The sequence below is a fragment of the Papio anubis genome, chromosome 12 (assembly GCF_008728515.1).
Source record: "Papio anubis isolate 15944 chromosome 12, Panubis1.0, whole genome shotgun sequence".
Classification (NCBI taxonomy): domain Eukaryota; kingdom Metazoa; phylum Chordata; class Mammalia; order Primates; family Cercopithecidae; genus Papio; species Papio anubis.
Window position 1 is genome coordinate 3805562 of NC_044987.1, and position 25744 is coordinate 3831305.

The 25744-nt window shown below is 38.5% G+C and overlaps 1 protein-coding gene across 2 annotated transcripts in view; it reads right to left on the minus strand.

Annotated features, from left to right (window-relative positions):
- Window positions 1-25744, minus strand: part of NTM (neurotrimin) — a 1410016-nt gene that overhangs the window by 1336373 nt on the left and 47899 nt on the right. The gene's annotated exons all lie outside the window — the stretch shown is intronic.

The following is a 25744-nucleotide window of genomic DNA, read 5'->3' on the forward strand; positions in this document are numbered from 1 at the left end:
CACAATAAATGTAGAAGTATAACACCAAAAATCAAAGGTGAAAAGAGAGGTTGTTTTGCTTATGGCATTAGGAAAAGAATAAAATTGGATTCTTAACTAAAATCACATATAAAAGTAAAATCTAGATAGACTAATGAAAGATGAAATAGAAAATCAGTAGAAGAAAATGTCAGAGTACATGTTTGCAATGCAGAGGCAAGAAATAACTCTTTTTAAAAACTTGAAAACCATACATCCAAAGGCAAAACTGTCTTAAAAATGATTACTTCCTCTATTAAAAATGAAGTATTTTTGTTTAATAAAGGAAGAGTGGGTAAAGAGAGATAATGAACTATAAGAAAATATCAACAATATCCTAAACTGGCAATATGCAAACATGTAAGGATTAAGTCAACAAGAGACAGATAACCCAAAAGAAAAAAATGGGCAAAAATATGAATAGGCAATAAAACCAAGAGCTAATACGCAAATCAAGAGATGCTCAAATTCACTAGTCATCACAGGAGCAAACAAAAACGATAATAAAATAGTATCTTATGCCTGTTAATTTAGTTAGAATGTAAAACTAAGCAATCTCAACTATTGGTAGAGTGCAGGGATAGGGGAACCCACATACCTTCCTGCTAGGAGAAGAACAGTGTAGATATTCTCAAGACCAATCTGTCAGCACATAGTCAAGTCAAGCTTACATATATTTTACAATCCAGCAATTACACTCACAGGTGTGTAAACCAAAGAAATTCTCCCACAGGTCCACAAGTGACATACATAGCCATGTCTATTGCAGCCTTGTTTATGGTGATAGGGATTTAGCACAATCTGAGTATCCATCACTAACTGGAAAAGTAGATAAACCAATTTTGGTGGAAACACATGGAGTTTGATGAAGCATTTAGAACGAATGAACTAGATGTTCACAGAGCACCATGACTGGCACTTCAGTGCTAAGTAAATGAAACAAAATGAGATCCACAACTTACCATTATTTCCACAGATTAAAAACACAGGCACACAAAACAAAACATACTTTTTTAAAATGAAGCATAAATGAATGATACACATCAAATACATTAGAATGGTTGCCAATGAAGAATGAATAAAAAAATGAAATTCGGGATTGGGGACATATGCAAATAAGTTCATAAGTGAATGAATGAATAAGAATAGTTCTTTCTCTTTTGAAATAATTCAAGAGGAGCGGCCTCAAATGGAGGCAAAAACATAAGGAAAAGCACATAGGCAGGAAAGCACAAGTCTACAAAAACAAAGACAAATATACAATTTCAAGGGAACAACAGAGTGTTTCAAGAGGAGCAGCAGAAGACAAGACAGAAAGGTAAGTTGGCCAGCTGACTCTTGTGTCTTTTATTTCTTTTACCTAAAAAATAAGATATAAGCTTTACTGATATTTAATACATGGATCAATCCTGGAACTCTGGCTTGTAATTGGGATCCATATGCAAGAAAATAAAGAAAAAGAGCCTGGTTCTCTAAGCATCTCTGCCCTAAGTCTCTTCTGTCTCCCTGAAGCTAACATGTATGGGCACTTCCTGTGGTTCCGTGATGTCATTTCCTTTTGTAGCTATTAGTTCCCTGTAGCGTCTGTACTTTACTCCACCCAGGCTGTCTGATAACAGATGTGATTTCCAGCTGTGTCTATACACCAACCATAGTGGGTTCATTAATAACAATTATTAAGTGCTTTATGTTACAAATTGAGCCTGTAGCAATAGAGAAAACATCCAATCATTTGTTTTATGGCCTCTTGTCAGAGCTAACTATAAATTCCCATTATCTCTACATTATCAGCACTGCAAAATAGATCTGAGCATGAGTCATAAATAAAACCCCCAAACAGCTCAATCATTCTGGAAAGAACAGAGCATAAATTAACACTTGACGATGTAATGTTATATGTGAACTTAAATAATAGCTCAGGCCTTCCTGTCAGCTAATTATGCAAATTATTATTTTTAAGACTTACATTTGTAGTTGCATGGCTGGTGCACTCATTTAGACACACAATTAGAACTCAATAAATATGCAGTCCATACATCGCCCTCCCACAACCCAAGAGTTCCTACTAATGATGTATGAAGAACAGTGAAAATGAGAAAAAAGTTCCAATCGAAAGAATGTCTCAAAGGACTACAGGGAATAGGAAAAAAATCACATTTTCTCTGAATACTACATTTCACAGAAGAAATTCTTAAATTTGGGATGATGAATAGAAGAGGAGTGGCAAACTGTATGCATTATAGGTTCCTGAGTGGAAGTCCATATGGATTCTCAGTCTATTGTAGAAATATTGATTTAGTTACCTCTCTGTGTAGGGACCAAACTGTCTTAAATGATGAAGACAGTTAGAATAAAAAGATAAATTGAAAAGAAGAATTTAATTTTTAAGAGAAAAATAGCCAGTAAACACATAAAAATTGTCAAAACACTAATAACAAAAGACATGCAAATTAAAGTCATGAGATAACACTTTTCATGTTTTAAAAATTAATCCCCAGTTAACTGGGGAGGAGGCAATGACATGGGAAATAGAAAACTCAGTCATTTCCTGGAAGAAGTATAAAGGAGTTCAAACCTTCAAGGCCATTTGGCAATAACTGCCAATATTACCAATGACCATAAAAGTATCCATTACTTTTGATCAGTAATCCTAATTCTGGAAAATTTATCAGTTACAGACTTAGTACAGGAATGTTGATGATAATGAATTCGTAATAGCAAAAAAAGAGGTAGCAGATAATAATATTCACTAGGGGAATGGAGAAGAGCTACAATAAAGTCTAAGAGGAAATGTTTGGGTAACTCATGGTATACCCAATCAAAGAAATACCGTGCTGCTGCCAAAAAAATTATTTTGTGAGAAGTATTTAAAAGGAAAGCGCTCACAGATCACTTTAAATAGATTGAAAAATGGTTTTTATAGTACAATTCCAATCGCTAATCATATTAAGTTTTTACACACACATATTTATGCACCCATATATAAGACTGGAAAAATACAGTAAATACTAAAAGTTTTTCCTATATGATGGAATGATGAATATTTTCTATCATCCTAATAATTTTCTATATTTTCTAAAATTTCTTTCAGTGGGAGAGAGAAATCATTTACAAAACAATTGACCTAGTATGAATTCCTATTCATATTTTTTCAAAGCCTTCCATAGCCTGTATCCAATGGACCAGTCCAACTTTGTCTTCACTAAAGTCCAAAATAAGACGTTGGTCAAATCCACTGCTTTTCATTGCCCCCGAGTCCTGCCCTGCTTTTTTCCAAATCAGCCTTTGCTCAGGTTTTGCTTCCTCTGTGTGCTCCAAACTGGTTAAACAGCATTAAAGTCAGAATCTTAAGGAACTCAGCCTCTGCCTGGAGCCACATAAGAACAGGAATATGCCAGCTCTCAGAAGTAATTACCTTTCCCTGAAAAAAGTAATAAATAAAAAATAAAAATAAGCAGTCTTTTCCTTAAACCTCTTAAAGGAGATCCACTCATGGCTTCCAGCCCCACTGCTCCACACCGGCTGCCCCTGCTCCACGTTTCCCTGAGGCTCCAGCAACCCAAGCTCTCTCCAGCAAGCCCACAGCTTTTCTCACCTCCCTCTAACCTCCCCTGCTTCCTGCTCCTGCTTTAGCCTCTTTGGCTATGTTCCCTCCCCTTTTCACATCACATCTTTTGTCTCTGACCAGTCTCCAGATGAACAAAGTCAGAACTATGAGAGGGTTCTCCACATCTGTAAAGAAGAAAAAATAATAAACTCTCCAGCCAATACCATAAGGTGTGAGGTTTAAACCTTTTAACACTGTTTAAACATTGCACATCTTGTAACTATGGCACCCCTTTTTCCACATTCACTCAACAAGTATTACTAATAAATGACCAGTACTCTGCTAGCCCTTTTTGACCCACAACTATGGGAATTATACTTGATTATTCCTTCTCTCTCCTTTCCTTAGCCCAATATATCACTACATTCTACTTTATCTTGAAAATATAGCTCAAGTTAGCTACAGCTCTTTTGATCCATTAGCACCAAGCTAAGCCAAGCAGCCACCTCTCACTGAGACCCCTGAAGTAACTCCTGACTTGTTTCCCCAATCCACTCTTGCTCCCTCCATCTTATTACTAATACAGAAGCCAATCATTTTCTTTAAGAAGCCCATCAAAGGTAATTCATTCCAAGACCCCAAATCTCCAGTGGTTTCTTTAACAGACATGACGGGTGTCGGTATTTGGTTAGCACACAGATAATGAAGCTGTTCAAAATGGCATGAGAGTACAGAAGAGAAACTAGAGCCCATGAAAGGGATGCTTACCTGCCAGAGAACTCTGCAAGTCTGTGCTGTTGGAAGAGACAGAGAAGTCTATAGAAAGCCCTCTCTTATTCACAGAGCTGCATTTTTCTTCTTAGGTGTGTGAAGTACAGAAGACACTTATCAAAGCAATGCATTGGACACAGCAAAATTGACAAATGACTTACTTAACAAAAGATATTTGAATGCATGTAAGTTATTTTTACCCAAGGGAGATTGCCCTGGTAAAGTCTATAAACCACTTATGCCCTGTGCATGAACTAAGCACCTCAACAGCTTCTTACTACAGCTAAAATAAAATCCCCAATCCTTACCATTGGCCTTCAGGGCTCTGCGAGACGCAGCCCCTCCTTCTCTCTCCAGTCAATCTCTCCATAGTTTATTATATTGACTTTCTATTTCTTGACTGTTTCAGATGTTTCTACACTTGTGTGATGCCATTCCTTCTGCCCCACTCTTCACCTGAATAATTTCCACGGGGGCTCAGCCATGTTGAAGTATGTATGTCAAACTGATGTAAGGGTTTGACAGAAATGTATTTGCATGAATCGTTGAAGAGCCTCCTGAGAGAATACTCCTATTAGAGTGGAAAGAATACAGGTGCTGAGATGAGCTCAACCCATTAACACTATTTATTGAAATAAAAAAGTGAGTCTGAGGATAGCATGGGTTTATCACTAGCAGTTGTCTCATTCCAAGCCCGCAGACTGGAAGACTGTGATTTAAAGATTATTGTATAAAATTAGTAATTGTTTTTATCTTCTGGGAAAACTGGTTCACTATATAAAGAAAACTAAATGGGAGGCCTACTGTGTTAAATACTGAGTCACTTATCCAGTATTCATTCCTTCCTCTTCTTTATCGACTGAACTTTGATTTTATGTGGGGTGTGCATTGTCAGTCTAATCATTCACTTTCCCACCCTCCCTGGAAGCTCAGCATGCCCATGCAACAGACGTATTTATGGCTAATGATACAGATGTAGAACATTTCTAGGAAAAATTATACATTCTTGGGAAAAGCTTCCTCCCCATTCCCATACCTTCCTCTTTTGAATGAGGACGTGATGCCTGGAGCTCCAGCAGCCATCTGCTCCCCATGCAGTGACAGGCATGAAAGGATGGTCAAGAGTCACAGAGATGCTGGTCAGACACCATGAAGCCACTGAACAACTCCATAAGATATTCATTTCCAATTTTACATGACCTTCTCCCAAGCACTTATGAGCAAATCAAATGTGTTCATGATGTCTAGATAGCTGCTCTGTTCTTATCTTCAAGGAACAACTATTGTTTCTATGACTTCATGCTGCAGCAAAGCTAAGAAGCCCATGAAGTTCCAAAGGTACCCGGTGGTTTATGGTGGGATAAAGAACAAATTTTTTCCTTATTATTCCACATATTGAGTGTAAATTCACATGTTGGTTATGAAATGGTAAACGAAATATTGATTTCACTTACTCATTTCCAAGTAAGCAGCAATGACCTGAAAGGCGGTGTCCTATTGAGAACAAAGTTCCTGAATGCTGGGTGCTGAGACGCTGGCAGAAGCACATCAGCAGAAGGTGGCTTTCCTTTACCCTATCAGCCCATGACAGGGCAACTGGCAGGAATACCAGTGCCCTAAATAATAGGGCAGCTCTAACTGCCTATTCACTGCCCTATTCACTGCCTATTCACTGAAACTCAGGAGCTGCTCTATCCAATATGGCTCTTTAGATTTAAGTGAGTTAAGTAAAATTTAACATTCACTTTCTTGGTCATGCTAGCCACATGTGACTAGTGGACAGCAGAGATGTGGAAAAGTCCATCATTGCAGGACGGCCCTGTGCCCTAGGGCCTGAGGCACAGGCTGTCTGAGCAGACACTCCTCAGTACATCACTTATGTAAATGGTTTGGTGGCCACTGGAAAGTAAGCTCCATGAGGAAACAGATTGTGATAAAAATTATACCCTGTTCTATTTCTAATACCTCATCAATAAATAATTGTTTAGTGAATTCAGAATTCTCAATTCAGTTAGCTATAACATGAAGTATGTTTTATTCTCAAAATTACTTGTACTTTTTTTTGGCCCTGAACACTCAATCTGCTTATAGAACATATTTTATTTTCTTCCCATTGCATTTCTATTTAAATTTAAGTCCAGTTCAATGATTTCTATAATTTCATCCACTTATTAAAATCTCCGTTTCATTCAAGAAAATATCCCGTCAAGTGTAAATATTGTTTTTAAGTCCCATGCACAGTTTCAAGTTGGGACACCTCTTGCCTTCTCTCTCTCCTTCTCCTTCCTTCTCTTTATCACTGGTTATCCCACCCTCACCTTCCTACCTGAGTCCCTTCTTCAGAAAGTGCCCCTGTCATCTGTCTTGTTCAGGAAAGAAGACAGAAGCAAGACGAGAAAGAAGAGTAAAATTAAGTGACTGGCATTCCCCTTAAGGTGGGCAGTTGCTTTCTCAACACTTTCTCCTTGATGTCTTACAGAGATCTCAAACCTAATGTGTTCAAAACTGAATTCTCGCCATTTCTCCAAGCTGAACCTCCTGTTATCCTCTCTCTGTTACTTAAGCCAGAGCCCTAAGAGTCATGCTTGGCACCTCCCCATCCCTGCTCCCTAAATCTTGGTCTGCCTCTCATGCTGTCTGTGTTCTTTGCTGTTAAGGTGGTCTTATTTTACACTATTGGGGGTGGGTGCAGAGCTTAACCTCCATCTTGGTTTCCCTTCATCTTGGAGGAGATTCTTCAGCCTCCTCCCCAATTTCGCCCAAAAGAACATCATATATTGTTAACCCCCATTATCAGTACACACTCCAACCCCTTTCTATTCAGATAAGCAGCCATCACTTCCGTTCTCCACACGGGCAATCCTATGGCTCCGACCCCTTCACTAGTCTCTGTATTCCATCATATAGGGCCACAGGAATTATTAGGATCCTTTTCCACTCTGCAAGCACCACAGGGCCATTCTTCCTATAGTCCCTTCAAGCCCAGCTGTCATGATCTATTTCTGCATAATTCCTGTCTTCAGAAATCTGCAGATGAAGTGGCTAAAGGTCCCTGCACTCAGTTATGCTCCCTAGCTTTCAAAGGATCTGGGTTCAGTATAGCTACCATTCAACCCCACACAATATGTACGTGCTATACCTGTGGGCACAGAAACATCCTCTCCCCTAACTCTTTTTTTTTTCTTTCTTCCTTGCCTGTATCTGTGGTTCAGAAAAGGCCATCAAATCCCTCTGGCCTCTCTAGAATGTAGACTTGGAGTTTCTTATCAAGAAACAGCATTCTTTAATCTCTCAGCCCTCAATAAAGTATTATCTTTATTTTCAATATAACACATTCTTCTCTACAATCTCTGCTTTGTTTGTCAACCAGGGTGGAAGGGAATATCTCAGCTAGCACTTTGAACCTTAATAGGACTCATACTAGAGAAAAAATGTGTTTTCTCCCACCCCAACACAGTCCACCACACATTCTTAGGACCTGAAGGGCTCAGAATACTAAGCTTGACACCATGAGAACAGCAGAAGCTCCTGCAAGATGACACAGCAGTTATCTGAACCTCATGAACACACTCGATTCTCCCCTAAGTATGGGGGAGCTAATAGAATTGGAGAGAGTATCTGATGGAGTTTGTTAGTGTCTTGATGGTCTGCTCCTTCCCTGGGAAATGAGGTTTCTCATTTCACAGTCAAGAGATGGTTGCTACAAACTCAGATGTCATGAGCACACTCATGGAAGGAAGCAGGAAAAGAGTTCATTGACTGAATCCACTCCTTTTCCCAGAACTCCCTGACGTCTCACAAGTCACAATTCTGTCTTTCTCAAGGACAATCCAAGCTTCCAGGGAGGACGCAGAAGCAAGCACTTAGCCTGACAGTGACACCCCAAACAACGTCAAAGTTCAATCAGCAAGGAAAAAGGGGGAAGTAGATACTTGGTAAGCAACTAAATGGATCAAAGACCAGTCAGGGATCCAGTGTTTTCCTTTGCATAGTGAACTAGTCTTTCACAGACCATGACCTACACACCCATCTTTCTATCTGGTCTGTCAAGCAACCTTGATCTCGTTCTAAATGCTCATATACATTAATTTTCTTGCATTTTCTATTCTTCTACATTGGTCTATTGTTTTGTTCCTCAATTAGTATCATACTACTTTCAATATCTTATTTTACAGTTTTAGTAATATCTACTAAATGTAATTTTCCTTTTCAAAAGTACCTTGGAGACTTGTGATTAAATTTTAGAATCCCTTTGATGAGTTTGTAAAAAAAAAAAACAAACTAGAATTTACATTATCTATAACTTGTATATTATTTAGAGGAGAATTAATATATTTAGAATGCTAAACTTTTCCTTTATATGATGTATCTTTCTATTTAATAGGTCTTCTCCTTTATGTCCTTTAACACAATTTTTAATTTTCCCTTTATTTGGTTAATTCCTATACATTGCTTTGGTTGAGATAGCCTGATGTAGTAGTTCCAGGCACAGATTGTGAAAGTGAATTGCCTAGGTTCAAATCTTAGCTCTACCATCACCTATTATTGTAAATTACTTAATCTCTCTCTGTCTCAGTTTCCTTGACTGTAAAATGTAACTAATGATGTCATCTATCTCATAATATTCTAATAATATGCTAAGCATAAAAATGTATGTAGAACTCCTAGTTCCTGATAACCGACAAGCATTCCATCTATTTTGGCTGTTAGGATCTTTGATGATCCTATGAATGCCATCTCTTTCTCTGTTGTATTCTCTAGTTGGTTATTACCATTGATGTCTGTAAATCGATCTTATAACTTCTAAATTTTTGTTGATTCTCTCTGACATTCTTCATGACTAATCATATCATCCACAAATGATGATAGCTTTTTCTTCTTTTCTTACAACATTCATACTCATTTTTCTTTTATCTGTTTTATTGTGCTGAATAAGACCCCTAGAACTATGTGGAACTTAGGGGTGTTCCCTCAGTTGTTAACATGGGTAGAAACTAGTGGTAACTAAATTGCTGATTTATTTCTCTTCAGATTTGTTAGTAACCAGTTTGTGCATTTTGAAGTCATAAGTTATAGTATTATGTGCATAGATGTTCATAATCACTATCTTCTTGTTTCTGTCCCTTATGTTTGGTGGGGATTTTTTTACTAGAGTATATTTTGCCACATATTACAATTACTAGCCTTGTTTCCATGTGGTACATTTTCACGTTTATATTATTTTTATTGCTGTACTTCTATTTTAAACTATTTGTTTGAATTATATTTTATAAAGAAAACAACATATTGCCAAATATTATTTTGTTATATAGTAGTCTAAGAATCTATGATTTTTATTGTAACCCTTTACTTTTATTGTAAACACTATAATATTAGAACTTATTTCTGCCATCTTATTTCACATTTTCTATTTGTCATACTATCTTTTTTTTTTTCTTTTTTCTACTTTTCTGTCTTCCGTCAGATAAATTTCCTTCTACTGGTTAAAGTTACACACTTAGTATTTTTCTTTTGATGATTTCTTCTGTTATTAAGACCGGTATTTGTATTTACTTTTCTTAAAAACTTGTGAAGTGCATCAACCAGACTTTAAAGTGCATCAACATATCTTCTCTTCAAAAAATGAGAAAGGTGAATTCCTATATAAGCTCATGTCCCATTTGTCTGTCTCCAGTGTCCTCTTCCCATTCCCAGTTCAATCCATAATCTCCACGGATGCCATTAACTATTCAAGATTTGTGTATGGATCATCTTTTCTTTTCTTTTCTTTTTTTTTTTTTTTTTGCATGTCATGTCTTTTTTTTGTTGTTGACAAACAGATATTTTAAATAACATAATGTGGAGTATGGAAATAAGATTCTTTCCTGCTCAGGATTTATTTGTTATTTATGCTTACTATAGTTGTTTTTGTTTAGGGTTTTCATTTTTTTAACTGATTCTTTAAAGTCAGTTGTGCATGGCAACTGCAGTCTATGCTTGGTTGGCTTAGTGGTAAGCTAATGATTGAACAGAGATTTCCTTAAATGCCTGGAACCAATACATTTTCCAGTCTTTGCCAAGTGTGGTATAGGCCCTAAAATTAAGGCTCAACATTATATGAGCCTTGACACCTGGGGAGAAATAGGAGGACCTCAAATAGCCTAACTTCAAGTTCCCCTCCCTATTATGTTCCTATAAATAAGTCCCCTAGCCAAACAGTCTTCCTCATTATGGGGCCATGTATAGTACCTGCTTGTCACTGAGTAGCTGGATTCGGATTCCTACCAGCCTACAGAATGATTCAAGAAGCCAGTCATATTCTGAGGGTCACTATGCCCTCATTACTACAAAGTCTGCTTCCACAGTCCCTGCTTGTTCACTCTGATACCAGTCGTAACCCTTGTAAAGCCCTGTGTGATATGTAATGTTCCTCTCTCTCAGGCTGTGAGTCAATGTGACTAATAAGCTACCATTAACCTCGTCTGTCCACCGTCTGGTGCTGTGTGTTCTGCCAGTCACACGACTCTAAGGTCTGAATTCCTCCATTGCTAATAAAATGAAGATGAAGCAATCAACGCATTGATGGGCTCTATGTGCAAGTTGGGGCACACCTTCAACACCCAGCCAGACAGCTTACAGCTCTGCCTTAGCCTTCATTTCCTGCTTACTCAAAGGTTCAAGATCAGTCAAAGGTGAGAGCTAAGGAATTTCTCCAGTCTTTCCCGAATGTGCACACAGCCCTGTGTATGATATATTTAAGATTACTTAAATATGTGACAGGATTTCCAAGCTCTTATGGACTCTCATGCCTTAGCTTTTCCTATTAAGCTTTCTCATTGGTTTATCATTTATCACAACTGCTATACATGCCCTCAGACAGCCACTATTTTAAGCCATCTGACAAACACCCCTTTGGGAAAGGCTTTTAACACTGGGAAAGTTTAAATGAGGTCAGATAAGGACAAGTCTTACAAGTAGCATCTTCCAAGGAACTACTGGACGATCAAATAGTGATTCTTCTTTGAGTATGAGTGTTTGAAAGAGCTCCAGCTCTATTCTGCTCCATCTGGTGCTGAAAATACAGGCTGTTATTTTTCAAGACTGCCTCTGAATGAGGGAGCTGGGGATAAGACTAGGGTAAGTTAGAATACTACAGTAAGTTAGAAAGCTCACTGTTTTTACTGAGATTCAAAAAGTTGATTCTGATCATTTTTCCAGCTTTTTCATCGCTTTTAGGAAGAGATAAGCTTTTATTATTCCTTACTTCACCATTTTCACTGATATCATTCTGGCTTTTCTTAATAACTGCTTATTTCTGCTTTATGTTTCTCATATCTTTCTTTATATTTTTGAAAACATTTCGTATGCTTATTTTAAATTCTTGTTTGATCTACTTCATTAATTATTCCTCTGGAATAAGTATCATACTGTGCATCTTTCTTATTAATCCTTGTGCATTATATATATACATAGAACTAGAACGTGAGTCCCCAGTCCCCAATATATGCTCATATTCCCTTGACACTATTAGTATCCTTGGGTATTCAGAACAAGATACCAGACTTGAAGATGTAATCTGGCACGGGAATGAGTGAAGTCACCAGGGAGACAGTGTGTAGAGTGATATAAGAAGAAGATTATAATAGAGCTTAGAGGAATTATAATATTTAAAGGTTAGGAAAAAGCAAAGGAATCAGCAAAGAAAACTACGAGCCAGAAGGGTGTGCCCTACGGGACTCTTTTGCCTCACTCTGGTCCCAGTCCTTCCAGGGAGAAATGAAATACTAAAAACAAAAACAACACCCCATGTTTTCCAGTCTCTCAGATTCTGCATACAGTTTAGACTCAGCCAATTGGATACACCTGATTGACACTTAGAAGACGGATGTGAGCAGAGGCCGTCTTCCTGCTGCCGTTCGTGCTGGCAGGTAAAGTGCTGAAAATGTGAGCATCAAGAAGCAAGAGTGGCCTGATGTGTCATTCTCATGTCCAGTCCCCAGCTTCATGGGTGTCAAGAGGCATTTGTGGCAAGTGCAGTTGCTTTCTGATCCCTGGATTGCAGCTCGAACTTGATGATTCCAACCCTTGACTCTATTTCTGCAGCAAGTCCAATCATATTGGAGGACCTAATTTTTCATATTAAGTCCCTTTCCACTTAAGATACCCTGAGTGGTTTGTTTTGTGCACTGAAGCCTGACAACAACCATGGCTAAAGTATGGCACTGGAATTTTGTTTATTGCTTTGCTCTAATAGACACATCAAATCCCATACCTAGATAGAGTCTAGCCTTTCCCATCTGGACCTCACTCTGTTGCTATGAGCCAAGACAGTCATGGAGAGAGGGGCCAGGTGGTACCCACACTCAGGCAGCGAAAGCTGGCATATGCTTAGCTTTTCATTTAAGGTGGATCTGAGGAAAGATGCCATCCTATTGTTCTCAGTCAGATCACCCTGGAAACTGTTCTTTCTGCCCTCATCATCAGTGCTATATACGCTTTCCCAAAATACTGAGCCTTTGTTTTACTGCTCAGCCATATCTCTGATGCCTTTCAGGATCCGTTCTCAACTTTTCTTACTTGGAATCTACACTGTCCTTGACCCTGCCTGTCCCCATAACTCTACCTTTTGGGAGGACATAAATCCTCTTTTATTTACGGCTTCTATAACACTAACCCTGCACATCCCAGTCTTTATTCTGGCAACCTTCATGTTGAGGCAGTATTACTTCCTCCTCTTATTTTTATTTGGGGAGGAAAACTACCAGGAATTTGTAATAAGTAGAGATGTTTCAGGTAGAACTTTGGCCTTCTCTCAGAAGGGTATATTTTGCCCTGCAAGACAGCTTAATCACAACCTTAATGATGTCTCCCCACTGCTTAACGTGGTGCTTCTGTTGTCTCCAGAGCCAGGAGCTGTGTGGACATGTAGATACCCAAGGGCTTCTATATGTTTGAGTTGTCAGGATCAGCTTTTGGAAAGCTGTTAATTTCCTGAGGTAATTTGACTGCGATTAAGTTAAGCTGCCACCAGGTGGACATTGGAGCCTTAGTTAAGCCATTTTAATCTCTGCAGCCAGGCTCCCTATAGGCATGATAAAATAAAGAGAGACTGTAGCTTGATTTCTACTTAATTGTGTTTTTAAAAATAAACAAAAAAAGAAAAAAGGTAGTAGTTTAACATACTACTTAACCAGCATTAAAATAGAATAGCATAAAGGTATCTCATTCATGTGTTTAGCTAGTATTCATTGAGTGCCTACCATGTGAAAAAGATTGCTCTAGAATCAGGAAGGGGGCAGAAAACATAATAAGCCATTCCCTGACTTCCTAGAAAGCATGTCTTGGGGTGTAAAACAAGCAACAAACAAATAAAAATACATATTTATCCTATATAACTTCATATATATGTATATATAGACACACATACACAAAACACACACACCTATAATGATAAATAAAATATTTGTAAACCAACCATCCCCAAGCACCACCAGTCTATAAAGACAGTTAACTCATGATAATAATCATTCAGATTTTGCTGACTGCCCCTGCCTTACTAATCTGTCCATGAAGGACCCCTTCTTACATGGAGCTTCCTCTGTCTTCAACCATGAAGTATGTCTGGAATTTTAGAACATATGTCAGATATGCATATATGTGTGTGTGTGTGTGTGTGTGTGTGTATAGATAGTAATTCCAGTTAGGTACCATGTGATTTACACCAGCAACAATTAATGATTATTCTGAGTATACACCACGCACCAGGCACTGTTGCCCTTGCCATACACACTGCTGTCATCTTTTATTTATTCATTCATCAAAAACTTATTAAACACCTACTATAATCCTATAGGGAAAAAGATAATGATGGCTCTGTCCTCATAGAGTTTATAACTTTGCAGGGAAGAAAGACAAAGAAAGGAAATTATAACTGTAAGTGTGGCTAAAGGTACAGAATATTATAGAATCATCTAAAAGGGGAAATTTTAAAGGACAGATGTTCATAGAACAGGTTTCTGAACAAAGTCATGTGTACACTGAGACTTAGAGGACTAATAGAAGTTAGCTAGATGAAACACATATGGAATGGTGTTATCTGCAGAGGGAACAGCATGATCAGTGATCCTGAGATATGGTGCATTTCAGGTAGAGTAGCCTCCTGCTCTGCACTTTCAGTACTATCCCAGAACACTCAAAACACATACACTGGGACAAGAGAAAGTAGCAGGACCTTGATGCAACCACCCACCTAAAATATCTAAAATATAAAACAAATATATAATGGTTCTGGAGACATTAGACCTTAAACATCAAGAAATAGTGATTGCTGACAAATTATAAATTTAAAAATGTTAGTCCTGTTATTGCCCAGCCTACTGCCTGGAGAGAGTTTCAGGGCATGGCACAAGGAGGGGGAACCCCAGTAGGGCCCAGAACACTCTCCAACTAAAGGAGATGGAGGTGGGAGCCCAAAGAGATTAAGGCAGTTAGAAATCAGTAGAACAGAATACCAGAAGAGAGAGTTGCACAGGGAAAAAAAAACCCAGATATCAGCAGAAGTTTTCTCTAAATTATTCAACTGAGTATGGTCAATACATATATGTGAGGAAGGTATATAAGATTAAAACAAACCAACAAAATAGATCAGTAAGAACAGAACATGTGGTTCACACAAGACTGGGACTAAGGCCTGGTTCTACCCAGAATAGTAAAACACCTCATAATTCACAGTACATTGAGTAGAGTACTCAGAAAGGTTTTACCTAAGTGGTGGTTAAAAAAAAAAAAAAGTCTCAGATTAAACATTTCTTTGGTCCCGCTTAACAGAGATTAAAAGTAAGACCTGAGGAGATCAAAAATAGCTTCCAAATAACTTAAATGCATCCCAGAACAAACTCAAGAATATTGATAGGAATAAAAAGTATCAAACACTCAACATTGTAAAATTCACAATGTCTGACATCTAGTCAAAAATTACTAGGCATGCATAGAGGCAGAAAAATATAACCCATAATAAAGAGAAAAATTAGATAGTGGCTAGCAAGATGGCCAAATAGGAACAACTCCAGTCTGCAGCTCCCAGCGAGATCAACGCAGAATGCAGGTGATTTCTGCATTTCCAACTGAGGTACCTGGCTCATCTCACTGGGACTGGTTAGACAGTGAGTGCAGCCCACGGAGAGCGAGCCAAAGCAGCATGGGGCATCGCCTCACCCGGAAAGTGCAAGGGGTTGGGAACTGCCTCCCCTAGCCAAGGGAAACCATGAGGGACTGTACCGTGAGGAACAGTGCATTCAGGCCCAGACACTACACTTTTCCCATGGTCTTTGCAACCTGCAGACCAGGAGATTCCCTCAGTTGCCTACAATACCAGGGCCCTGAGTTTCAAGCACAAAACTGGGTGGCCATTTGGGCAGACACTGAGCTAGCTACATTTTTTTTCATACCCCAGTGGCACCTGGAAAGCCAGCGAGACTGAACTGCTCACTCCCTTGAAAAGGGGGCTGAAGCCAGGGAGCTGAGTGGTCCAGCTCAGTGGATCCCACCCCTACGGAGCCCAGCAAGCTAAGATCCACAGACTTGAAATTCTCACTGCCAGCACAGCAGTCTGAAGTCAGTCTGGGATGCTCCAGCTTTGTGGGGGAAGGAGCATCTGCCATTACTGAGGCTTGAGTGGGCGGTTTTCCCCTCACAGTGTAAACAAAGCTACTGGGAAGTTCCAACTGGGCGAAGCCCACAGCAGCTCAGCAAAGCCACTGTAGCCAGACTTCCTCTCTAGATTCCTCCTCTCTGGGCAGGGAATCTCTGAAAGAAAGACAGCAGGACCGGACAGGGGCTTATAGATAAAACTCCCATCTCCCTGGGACAGAGCACCTGGGGGAAAGGGCAGCTGTGGGTACAGCTTTAGCAGACTGATGAAACTTTCCTGCTTACCAGCTCTGAAGAGAGCAGCAGATCTCCCAGCACAGTGCTCAAGATCTGCTAAGGGACAGACTGCCTCCTCAAGTGGGTCCCTGACCCCCGTGCCTCCTGACTGGGAGACACCTCCCAGCAGGGGTTGACAGACACCTCACATAGGAGAGCTCCAGCTAGCATTTGGTGGGTGCCCCTCTGGCACAAAGCTTCCAGAGGAAGGAGCAGGCAGCAATCTTTGCTGTTCTGCAGCCTCTGCTGGTGATGCCCAGGCAAACAGGGTCTGGAGTGGACCTCCAGCAAACTCCAGCAGACCTGCAGCAGAAGGGCATGACTGTTGGAAGGAAAACTAGCTAACAAAGCAATAGCATCAACATCAACAAAAAGAACATCCACTCAAAAACTCCATCTGAAGGTCACCAACATCGAAGACCAAAGGTAGATAAGTCCACGAAAATGAGGAAAAACCAGCCCAAAAACACTGAAAATTCCAAAAACCAGAACACCTCTTCCCCTGCAAAGGATCACAAGTCCTCACCAGCAAGGAACAAAACTGAATGGAGAATGAGTTTGATGAATTGACAGAAGTAGGCTTCAGAAGGTGGGTATTAAGAAATTCCTCCAAGCTAAAGGAGCAGGTTGTAACCAAACACAAGGAAGCTAAGAACCTTGGAAAAAGGTTAGAGGAATTGCTAAATAGAATAACCAGTTTAGAGAAGAACATAAATGACCTGATGGAGCCGAAAAACACAGCACGAGAACTTCATGAAGCATACACAAGTATCAATAGCAAATCGATCAAGCAGAAGAAAGGATGTCAGATTGAAGGTCAACTTAATGAAATAAAGCATGAAGACAAGATTAGAAAAAAAAGAATGAAAAAGAACCAACAAAGCCTCCAAGAAATATGGGACTATGTGAAAAGATCAAACCTATTTGATTGGTGTACCTGAAAGTGATGGGAAGAATGGAACCAAGTTGGAAAACATTCTTCATTATATTAGCCAAGAGAACTTGCCCAGCCTAGCAAGACAGGCCAACATTCAAATTCAGGAAATACAGAAAACACCACAAAGATACTCCTCAAAAGAGCAACCCAAGACACATAATCGTGAGATTCGCCAAGGTTGAAATGAAGGAAAAAATAATAAGAACAACCAGAGAGAAAGGTTGGGTCACCCACAAATGGAAGCCCATCAGACTAAGAGAGGATTTCTCGGCAGAAAATCTACAAGCCAGAAGAGAGTGGGGGCCAGTATTCAACATTCTTAAAGAAAATAATTTTCAACCCAGAATTTCATAAATAGCCAAACTAAGCTTCATAAGTGAAGGAGAAATAAAATCCTTTACAGACAAGCAAATGCTGAGAGATTTTGCCACCACCAGGCCTGCCTTACTGGAACTCCTGAAGGAAGCACTAAATATGGAAAGGAAAAACTGGTACCAGCCACTGCAAGAACAATCAAATTGTAAAGACCATCAACACTATGAAGAAACTGCATCAACTAACAGGAAAAATAACCAGCTAGCATCATAATGACAGGATCAAATTCACATATAACAATATTAACTTTAAATGTAAATGGGCTAAATGCCCCAATTAAAAGACACAGACTGGCAAACTGGATAAAGAATCCAGACCCATCAGTGTGCTTTATTCAGGAGACCCATCTCACGTTCAAAGATACACATAGGGTCAAAATAAAGGAATGGAGGAATATTTACCATACAAATGGAAAGAAAAAAAAAGCAGGAGTTGCAATCCTAGTCTCTGATAAAACAGACTTTAAACCAACAAAGATCAAAAAAGACAAAGAAGGGCATTACATAATGGTAAAGGGATCAGTGCAACAAGAAGAGCTAACTGTCCTAAACATATATGAACGCAATACAGGAGCACCCAGATTCATAAAGCAAGTTCTTAGAGACCCACAAAGAGACTGAGACTCCCACACAATAATAGTGGGAGACTTTAACACCCCATTGTCAATATTAGATCAATGAGACAGAAAATTAACAAGGATTTTCAGGACTTGAACTCAGCTCTGGACCAAGCTGACCTAATAGACATCTACAGAACTCTCCACCCCAAATCAACAGAATATACATTCTTAATGTAATCCTAGCATTTTGGGAGGCCAAGGCGAGTGGATTACCTGAGTTCAGGAGTTCCAGACCAGCCTGACCAATATGGTGAAACTCCGTCTCTACTACATTTACAAAAATTAGTCGGGAGTGGTGGCGAGTGCCTATAGTCCCAGCTATTCGGGAGGCTGAGGCAGGAGGTTGCAGTGGGCTGAGATTATGCCACTGCACTCCAGTCTGGGTGACAGAGCAAGACTCTATCTCAAAAAAAAAAAAAAAAATTAGTGACCTTGAATAAATTCTATACATCTATGCCAATTGTAAAACAAAGAGAGAAAAAACTGGGGAAAATGAACATCAGTGAGCTGTGGAAACTTTTCAACTGTTCTGATATATGTATAATTGGAGTTACCAAGCGGAGAAGAAATGGCAGAGACAGAAAAATATTTCTTAAAAATAATGGCTAAATATTTTCCAGAATTTATGAAAACTATAATTCCATAGATCCAAGAATCTCAACAAATCTCAAGCATTAAAAAAAATTTTTTTTAAATGATACCAACTCATATTGCTTAAAACCAGTGACAAAAAATCCTAAAACACCCAGAAAGAAACACATATTACATAAAGGATCAAAGTTAAGAATGGCAGCACAAAAGCAGGAAGTATTTTAAAGCACTGGAAAAAAAACTATCCGACTAAAATTCTTTACCTAGTAAACACTGCTTTCAAAAATGAATGTTAAGTAAAAATATTTTCAGACATATAAAAGCAGAATTAATTAGCAGAAGACCTGCTCTGTAAGAAAGAAACAAATTTCTTTCAGCAGTAAAAAATACATAAAAATAAAAAATATTCTAGATTATATTCTCAACTTTACAGAAGAATAAAGAACACCAGAAATAAAAACTATGTAGGTATATGTTAATATTTTTTCTTATTATTCAAATATATTTAGGAGATAATTATCTATTTAAAGCAAAATAATAACAATATATTGTGGGTTTCATAACATAAAAAAGTAGAAAGTAAGTCAAAATTGCACAAAGGCAGAGAGGGAAAGAGAAATATATTGTTGTAAGATTCATATACTATACGCAAAGTAATATATTACTGCTGGAAAGTAGATTATGACTAGTGAAAGATGCATATTACAATACAACTAAAATTACACAACAAAAATACAGAGCTAATAAGTAACAAACAGATAAAATGGTATTGTAAGAAATAATCCAAAGGAAAATAGAAAAATATGAAAAAGGGGAACAAAGAACAGATAGGACAAATAGAAAACAATTAGTAAGATGGCAGACATAAATCCAGCCATTAATAATCATGTTAAATTTAAATAGTCTAAATACCCCAACTAAAATGCAGTGGTTCTCAAACTGTAATTTTACAAAAAAACAAGAAATAACATATATATTATTCTGTCTACAAGAAACCCATACTAAATTTAAAAACAAAAATTAATTAAAATTAAGAGATTGAGAAAAGATATAATATTAACCAAAAAAAATTTGGAATGGCAATACTAATATAAGACAAAGCAGATTTCAGAGACAAATCCACAATTATACTTAGAGATTCATTTCTTTCTTTCAACAATTGATAGAACAAAAAAGAAATTAGTAAGGATAAAGAAGACACGAAAAACACTGTCAACCAATTTGACCTAATTGACATTTATAGAACACTCCACCAAACAACAGCAGAATAAACATTTCTTTTAAGTACACACAGGATACAAACCAAGATAGTCTATAGTCTGGGTCACAATATAGTACACTGGAAATATTTAAGTCATACAAAATATATGCTCTGACCACAATGAAAGTAATTAGAAATGAATCACATTGATCAAACAAAAAATCAATAGCAAAATTAGAAAGTATTTTGAACTGAATATATATACATATCTATATACTATTACATTATGTATAATAGTACACATATGTGAAATTATTACATATATATGGGGCATTGTGAAAGATAGATGTTAGATATCATAATATATCAAAATTTGTAGGGCATAGCTAATATAGTAGTCAAATGGAAAATTACACCACCAAATTTCCAACTCAATAAAAAAAGAAAGTTCTCAAATAATGACTTCAGCTCCCACCTTAAGAAAAAGAGCAAATAAATTGCTAAGTAAGCAGAAAAAAGAAAATGACAAATATTAGAAATCAGTAAAACAGAAAATAGAAAAGCAATAAAGAAAATCAATGAAATCAAAATCTTATTTTATCAAAAAGATCAGTTGGATTCTATGGATATTTAAATGATAATAAGGCAATATTATGAACAACTTTATGTAAATAAATTCAACAACCTAGATGAAATGGAAAAACATCTTTAAATACACAAACTATCATAACTCACTCAAGAAAAACAGATAATCAGGATAATCCTATATCTATTAAGGAACTGAATGCATAATTTCAAATCTTCCCACAAACTTTCCCACTTCAGGCCCAGATAGCTCCACTGGAGAATTCTATCAAACATTTAAGGATTAAATATTATAAATTGTAAAAACTCTTCTAGAATATAGAAAGGAGAAAACACTTCCCAAACTCATTCCAAGTTCAGCATTGCTCTGATACTAAAGCAAACATAGACATGACAAGAAAATAAATCTACAGATCAATATTCCTCATGAACACTTAACAAAATGTTAGTAAACTCTTAACAATATTTTAGCCAACTGAATCCAATATTCTCTTTTTAAAAGATTAATAAATCATTGACATGTGGAGTTAGTTAAAAATCAGTTAATTTAATTCACTATATTAACAGATGTTTTTCAAAATAGATAATCTTGGAAGTCCTACACAGAATGCTCAGGCAAGAGAAAGAAATAAAAGGCATCCAAATTGGAAAAGAAATCAAATTATCTCTCTTCATTGCCAATATGATTCTATACGGAGAAAAACCCTTAAAACTCTTCCAAAAGACTTCTACACCTGAATAAACAACTTTTGTAAATTTCAGAATACAAAATTAATGTATAAAAATCAGTAGCACTTCTCTCTTTTTTTTTTTTTTTTTTTTTAATTACAGGGTCTTGCTCTGTCTCTGTTGCCCAGTCTGGAGTGCAGTGGTGGAATCGTAGCTCACAGCAGTCTCCATTTCCTGGTCTCAAGTGATCTCCTGCCTCAGCCTCCCGAGTATCTGGGACTACAGATGGGTGCCACCATGCTGGGCTAATTTTTTAAATATATTGTTAATTTTTTTTAGTAGAGATGAGGTCTCACTATGCTGCTCAGGCTGGTCTCGAACCCCTAAGCTCAAAAGATCCCTCCATCTAGCCTCCCAAAGTGCTGAGATTACAGGCATGAGCCACTGCACCGGGCCACAAATCAGTAGCATTTTTCTACACAAATAACATTCAAGCTGAGAGCCAAATGAAGAATGCAATCTCATTTACAATAGCCACAAAAAATAAAAGTAAACTAAAATGCCTAGGAATGTATCTAATTAAGGAGGTGAAATATCTCTACAAGGATAACTACAAAACACTACTGAAAGAAATCAGACGCCGGGCTTGGTGGCTCACGCCTGTAATCCCAGCACTTTGGGAGGCCGAGGCAGGCAGATCACAAGGTCAGGAGATCCAGACCATGGTGAAACCCCATCTCTACTAAAAATACAAAAAACTAGCTGGGCGCCTGTAGTCCCAGCTACTCGGGAGGCTGAGGCAGGAGAATGGCAGGAACCCGGGAGGTGGAGCTTGCAGTGAGCCGAGATCGCGCCACTGCACTCCAGCCTGGGCGAGGGAGCGAGACTCCGTCTCAAAAAAAAAAGAAATCAGAGATGATATAAGCAAATGGGCAAAACATTCCATGATCATGGATGGGAAGAAATAGTATCATGAAAATGGCCACACTGCCCAACGCAATCTACAGATTCAATGCTATTCCTGTGAAACTACCAACATCATTTTTCACAGAATTAGAAAAAAAAAATTGTAAAATTCATATGGAACCCAAAAAAGAGCTGGAGAGCCAAAGCAATTCTAAGCAAAAACAATAAAGCCAGGGCATCACATTACCTGACTTTAAACTATACTATAAGGCTATAATTACTAAAGCAGCATGGTACTGGTACAAAAACAGACACACACCAATGGAACAGAATAGAGAGCCCAGAAATAAAGCTGCACACCTACAACCATCTGATCTCCAACAAAGTCAACAAAAGTAAGCAATGGGGAAAGGACTCCCTGTTTAATAAATGGTGCTGGGATAACTGGCTAGCCATGTGCAGAAGAATAAAATTGGACCCCACCTTTCACCATATACAAACATTAACTTAGGATGAATTAAAAATTTAAATGTAATACCTCAAGCTTTAAATATCCTAGAAGAAAGCCTAGAAAACATCACTTGGGACACTGGCCTTGGCCAATAATTTATGAATACATTCTCAAAAGGAATTGCAACAAAAACAAAAATTGATAAGTGAGACCTAATTAAGTGAAAGACTTTTTGCACAGTAAAAGAAAGTATCAACACAGTAAACTGACAACCTACAGAGGGAGAAAACATTTGCAAACTATGTATCTGACAAAGGTCTAATATCCAGAATCTATAAGGAACTGGAATAAATCAACAAGCAAAAAACAAATAGTCCCACTAAAAAGTGAACAAAGGACATGAACAGACACTTCTCAAAATAAGACACACAAGCAGCCAACAAACATATGAAAAAATGTTTATTATCACTAACCATCAGAGAAATGCAAATCAAAACTGCAATGAGATATCATCTCACACCAGTCTGAATGGCTATTATTAAAAAGACAAAAAAGTAAAATGCTGGAAAATCTGCAGAGAAAAGGGAACCCTCATACACTATTAATGGAAATATAAATTATTTCTGCCACTTTGGAAAACAGTTGGGAGATTTCTCAAAGAACTTAAAACAGAACTACCATTTGACTCAGTAATCCCATTACTAGATACATACCCAAAGGAAAATAAATTGTTCTACCAAAAAGACACATGCACTAAAATGTGCATCACAGCACTACTCACAATAGCAAAAACATGGAATCAACTTAGGTGCCCATCAGTGGTGGACTGGATAAAGAAAATATGGTAAATATACAACATGGAATACTGTGCCAGCCATAAGAAAGAATGAAATTATGTCCTTTGAAGCAACATGAATGCAACTGAAGGTCATCATCCTAAGGGAATTAACACAGGAACAGAAAACCAAACATTGCATGTTCACTTATAAGTGACAGCTAAACATTAGGTACATATAGACATAAAGGTGGGAATAATAGACACAAGTGACTATTAGAGACGGAAGAGGAGGAGGGAAGAGATGAAAAACTATCTATTGGGTACTGTGCTCACTACCTGGGTGATGGGCTCATTCATACCACAAACATCAGCATCACTCAATATACCCATGTAACAAACTTGCACATATACCCCCCTGAATCTAAAATAAAAGTTGAGGTGGATCATGGAACATGGGAGGCAGGACTAAATTGCAGCTCTGACTCAGACGGAGAGAGCACCGTGTGGAGGCTCACATAATGAATTTTTGCTCCAGAATGTTTGCTCCTGATTTGTTTGCAGGAATAAATCAGGAAACCTGAGAGGACCCACAGACCCTCTGAAGGAAGTGGATTGCTCCTGCAGGACTCAGGAGACACCCTAAATACTGGGAGTGCCCAAACTGTGGAAGTGGGAAAGGGAGATTGTCTGCTCCTGAACACACACCCCCACTGGGGAAACTAAAGGTTTAGATTACAGGAGAAGATTCTGACCTTACCTGGAACTGAGTCAATTTAGAGAGCCAAGCGAAATACAGGGGTAGAGGAAGCAGCAGGAAAAGCCCTCTGAGTTCGCTGGGTCCCCTAGCAAACCATTTCTGCTTGGCCTCACAGAGGTCTTTTAGGAGGGCGGCCAGAGGCACTGGGAAAAGGCCACAGGGAGAAGAAAATCTCCAGGTGAACTTTGTAACAATTTGAACTATTCAAGAAGTCTCCTGGCCAGAACTCAGGGAAGATCATGAATCTGGTGTGCAGACTCCACAGGCAGGGAAGTACAAAAGCCCTACTTGCTTTCACAACTGGGAAGCTGTTATCCTGGGGCAAGTTCTCAGTCCTGCTCACCCAGCGCCTGAAAACAGACTCAGTGCTGTTGGGTGAGGCACCGTGGGAGTGAGACTGGCCCTTCAGCTTCGGTGGGAGCTGTATGAGGCCTGCGACTGCCAGCTTTCCCATGCTTCCCTGACAACCTGCATGACACAGTAGAGACAGCCATAATCCTCCTAGGGACATAACTCCACTGACCTGGGAACATCACCCCCATCTCCCACAGCAGCCGCAGCAAGACCTTCCCAAGGAGAGTCTGAGCTCAGACATGCCTAGTCCAGGCGCTACCCAGTGGTCTTTCCCTACCCACCCTGATAGCTGAAGACAAAGGGCATATACTCTTGGGAGTTCTAGGGCCCTGCCCACCACCTGTTTCTCCCCATACTACAATAGCTGATGCTCTCTGGAAAGCACCACCTCCCAGCAGGAGGCCAACCAGCTAAAAAATAGTTCATTAAACCACCAAAACTAAGGACCTCCACAGAGTCCATTTCACCTCCTGCCACCTCCACTGGAACAGGTGCTGGTCTCCAAAGTTGAGAGACCCAGAGACAGTTGACATCACAGGACTCTGTGCAGACAACCTCCAGTACCAGCCTGGAGCCTGGTAGACTTACTGGATGGCTAGATCCAGAAGAGAGATAACAATCACTACAGTTTGGTTATCATGAAGTCACATCCACAGGAAAAGGCGGAGCGTACTACATAAAGGGAACACCCTGTGGGACAAAAGAATCAGAACAACAGCCTTCAGCCCTAGACCTTCCCTCTGATAGAGCTTACCTAAATGAGAAGAAATCAGAAAACCAACTCTGATAATATGACAAAACAAGGTTGTTTAACTCCCTGCAAAAAACCACACTAGCTCACCAGCAATGGATCCAAACCAAAAGGAAATGCCTGATTTACCCAAAAAACAATTCAGGTTAGTTATTAAATTAATCAGGGAGGCACCAGAGAAAGGCAAAGCCCAATATTAGGAAATTTTAAAAAAAGATACAAGAAGTGAATGGAGAAATATTCAATGAAATGTATAGCATAAATAAAAAAACAATCAAAACTTCAGGAAACAATGGACACACTTATAAAAATGTAAAATGCTCTGGGAAGTCTCAGCAATAACATCAAGCAATTAGAAGAAAGAAATTCAGAGCTCGAAGACCAGGTTTTTGAATTAAACAAATCCAACAAAGACAAGGAAAAAAAATAAGAAAATATGAACAAAGCCTCCAAGAAGTCTGGGATTAGGTTAAACGACCAAACCTAAGAATAATTGGTGTTCCTGAGGAAGGAGAGAAATCTAAAAGTTT